At 41.2% G+C, this 4,089-nt stretch overlaps 1 long non-coding RNA gene across 1 annotated transcript; it reads left to right on the forward strand.

The window, feature by feature from the left end:
• The first annotated feature begins 1,861 nt into the window (after positions 1–1,861).
• On the forward strand, positions 1,862–3,004 carry LOC140035952 (uncharacterized). Its single transcript, XR_011839847.1, has 2 exons — positions 1,862–2,147; positions 2,832–3,004. It is a non-coding gene; the product is annotated as an uncharacterized lncRNA (long non-coding RNA).
• Positions 3,005–4,089: the final 1,085 nt, after the last annotated feature.

A 4,089-nucleotide genomic window follows, 5' to 3' on the forward strand; every position in this document is an offset into this window, starting at 1 on the left:
ATGGAAAACTGCTTTCAAAACGAAGTATGGTCTTTATGAGTGGCTTGTGATGCCTTTCGGCTTAACAAACGCCCCAAGTACTTTCATGAGATTAATGAACCATGTTTTAAGGCATTTTCTTGGAAAGTTCGTTGTTGTTTATTTTGATGATATATTGATCTTTAGCAAGTCATTAGAAGAGCATGTTGAGCATTTGCGACTTGTTTTAAGTGCCTTGCGTGAAAATAGGTTATTTGCTAACCTGGAAAAATGTGTCTTTTGCACTCCTGAGGTTAACTTTCTTAGTTATATTGTTGGTGCAAATGGCATAAGTGTTGATCCCGCCAAGGTAAAGGCTATCATGGAGTGGCCGACTCCAACCAATGTGTCTCAGGTAAGGTCTTTTCATGGTCTTGCAAGCTTCTATAGGAGATTTGTTAAAGACTTTAGCACTATTGCAGCACCTTTGAATGAGATAGTTAAAAAGAATGTGGGGTTTCTGTGAGAACCCGTAAAACCCTAATTATTTTCCTAGGGTTTATTTCCCCTTAATTGCATGTTTTCTGCATTTTCTGACTTAGAAATATTTTCTTAGTGGATTTTATGAGCAATTATAGTTTTTAGATGATTTTTCTAGCATTGGAGAATTTTTAGAAAATTAAGAATATATATTGGACGTGGGACCCACTAGTACGAAAAGTTCGGAAAAATTCGGCCAATTAGGTTAAATTTCGGATACTGTGTAAAATTTATCGGGTGTTAAGAGATAAGTAGAGTGTGTGAAATGATTGATGTGAGAGAGAAAAGAAAGATAAGAATGCATTTATGGAGGTGACAAGTGTCACCTTCTCATTTGTTGGACTTTAAGAAATACTATTCACTTTCTTGACTTTTTAGACCAAAGGATTAAATATCAAAAAAATGCACAAAAATCACCATTTTCTTACCTCTTATGGCCGGCCCTCTCCTTGCAAAGAAGAAAGGAATTTCTCCAACTTTCAAGCTTCCATAAGCTTCAATCTTCCATAAACAAAAGCTTAGACTAGATTTCACTCCATAAAATCCTTCCTTCTAGTGCTAGTAAGTTGTTTGGTGAAGTTTGTTTGAAGAGCTAAGGTGTCCAACATCTTCATCTCTCTTGTTTCTTGGTAAGTGAGGCTTGAAACACCCTACTACACCTAATGATGCTTATGTTATGCTTATTAGTGATTAGAGTGCTGAAATTTCTGGTTTTTATCTTGGTTTGAAGTGATTTGGTGAAGTTTTTATTTTATTGATGATTTTTCTGGTTTAATTAGATTATGATGGTGTGGTTGAATTTGATGATTGGCAATGGCCTATAATGACTCTAGTGGGTGTGAAATGTGGATAAATACAACTAATTTTGGATTTGGAGTGCATTGTGAAAAGTTAGGGTTTGAAAATCCCCAATTCTGTCCGGTTTTAGATCATAGGGTTAGAGGCCGAATTAGACTTTGCTCAAAACATTAAAGTTGTAGGTATTGATGTGTTTGAGGTGCCTGCAAAATTTCAGGTCATTTGGATTAGTGTAGAGTGAGATATGACGAAATTACTGTAGCCGTTCTGCTTTGATCAGAATGCGAAAACTGCGATAGTAATTGGCCATTTTGACTGGAATTGGTTTGGATTTTGGAGTTAGTGTCGTCTGATGAAATGTAGCTGGATGTCTTAGCTAACTTATGCCTTTGGAATTTCAGCATTTGGACTTGTATGGACTGAGATATACCGATTACAGTTTTCTGTGTTTTGCAAACCTGTTTTGGTGATTCTGGTATAGTATTTTACATATTTGACCTAGTTGTGTTAGGAACTGGATTGAGTGACCTTCTACATTGTTGTAGCTGTGTTTCTTGGCTTCGAAATGGTGGGTCTTACACCCCCATCCGATAATTGTAGTGAGAGTTGTGCCATTACCGCATTATGAGGTCAAATCCGGTTTTCTTATCAAGGCTTAAGTTAAAGCCCTCTCTTAATTTCTGGTTTGCTATCATGCTTGTATATGTTTATAAAACCCTATTGGGGTTGTGAATTGGTGTTGTTTATGGCTCGGTGTGGAGTCTTATTATATGTGTTACATGTTCTAGGGCGTGACGGTAGCTCACGACGTCTTGGTGATCGTGGTGCATGAAACACCATTTACTTGCTTGGTGAGTATACTACTCACTTATTTGTTACAATGTGACTTCGTGCTATGTGAATTGTTGCCTTGAAGGCTTATTTGGTTATTGGAAATGATTGAGGTGGGGGTGTACTTGACCGCCCTCACCCCTTGTAATTTCCTTTATAGCTATTTACCGTTTTACTGAAATACTGCATTTGTTATATGAGATACTGAATTCCATGTATGGAAACTGAATTGGTGTCATTTGGGACGATTGTCCAACGGCTTTACTGTATCACTGAGCTCAACCCCGTTTGGTAGTCAATTGGATCGAGCCGGCGAGGGCTTGGTCGTGAAAATTGTCATGCCACGGGGACTGTACTGGGGAACCTTGTGGTAATGAGACCCTTGGTTCCGGTATACTCGAGTATTACCAAAAGCTACTGAAATGGAGTGCGGGCCCGGTTGGGGTATGTTGGGTGGAAGGAAGTGGAAGTAAAGGGTGGTCTACGGTTTGGTACTTGTAACATTGACGGAGAGTCAATGAGGTTGGATCAAGATTGCAAGTGTGGAAATGGGCTCTTGAGAGCCGACTGTATCCTTTTACCATTTTACTCCATTGCTTATGGTGTACTTTAAGTGATTGGTTATGCTTATGTGACTTTGGTTGCTAATGTAGTAGTATACCACTGGGCTTTAGCTCATTCCGTGTTATTTGTTTTCCTTACAGGGATATAACTACTTTTGTGAATGGATTGGATAGTCATTTGCCAAATTGAGCTTGTAAATGTCTTTTGTATAGCTCTTGAAATGAAACCCTAATGTGTAACGGGTTCATTTCCTTTTGATAGGCAAACCGAATATGTACTTCTTTAATGGATGGCTTGTATTGGCCTAATTGCACTTGTATGTACTAGATGGATATTTTGGTAGGCCGTTTGGCTTGTAAATGTTGATTTCCAATGTACATATATGCTTGGCCGTGGTTTGGATAAATTTCGGATTCGATTTTCGTTTTTTTTTATTTTTGTGATTTTGAATTGTTTGCGCGCAATGGTAAGTTCCGAAACGTAATAGATCGACGTAAACTGAACCGTTAGTCCTGGCGAGAGCTGGGCAGGTAGTCCGCTAACCCCTTTGGTTCGCCTTAGGGGAAGGTGGGGCTGTCACAGGTGGTATCAGAGCCTAGGTTTGAATTAGCCTGGGTGTTATAGGAATGCTTGACTTGAGGATTCTATTGTTTATGCCTATTAAGTGTAATCATATTATTTCTTCCTTTGCTATAGGATGGATGCGAGTGGTGACCCGAGTGACCGTCCGGCAGGAGATCGTCCTCGTAGTACGCTGCCGCCAATTAAGTATCAACTTAGGCAGAAGGGGGCCGTGGTGCTTTGGAGCCCGGCCAGCCGCGTTCGACAGTGCGAGTGCCGTAGCAACTACGCCTATCCAAACGCTCTAGTGCTGGCGGTGGCAAAGGAACGTGAGGAGTTTGCTAAGGATAATACTAAGCTGGAAGCTGCGGTTGCTACATTGGAAGCTGAGGTGACTCAGGCTAGGGCAACCAATGAGAAGCAAGCCGCACGTATCATGGAACTAGAGTATGACGTGCATGAGGCCGAGGATCGAGTCGATGACCTATGTGATCAACTGAGAGATGCACGTGAGCGTGAGACTAAGAGAGCTCATAAGGTCAGGGGTCGTGCTGAGGCGATCCTTAACTTATGCAACGACGGACTCGAGAAGTCTAGTGATGAGGCCTCGTATGCTGGGGCCGAGGCTGGGGAGGAGTCTACCCCGTCGCCTGGGTCCCAGACCCCGGCAACCGATTAGGCCTTGATCTTTAGGCATCTTTTGGGATAGTGGTGGTTTTGGTATGTACATAGGGATAGGGATAGAGCCTTAGCTAACCGTTTTGGATGTAGAGTTAGCTACGTGTAAATTTCTTTTGATAGGCCTATCCTCGGGAGGATCGTTTATGTACGTACGTG

The sequence above is a fragment of the Coffea arabica genome, chromosome 2c, assembly GCF_036785885.1.
Source record: "Coffea arabica cultivar ET-39 chromosome 2c, Coffea Arabica ET-39 HiFi, whole genome shotgun sequence".
Lineage (NCBI taxonomy): Eukaryota > Viridiplantae > Streptophyta > Magnoliopsida > Gentianales > Rubiaceae > Coffea > Coffea arabica.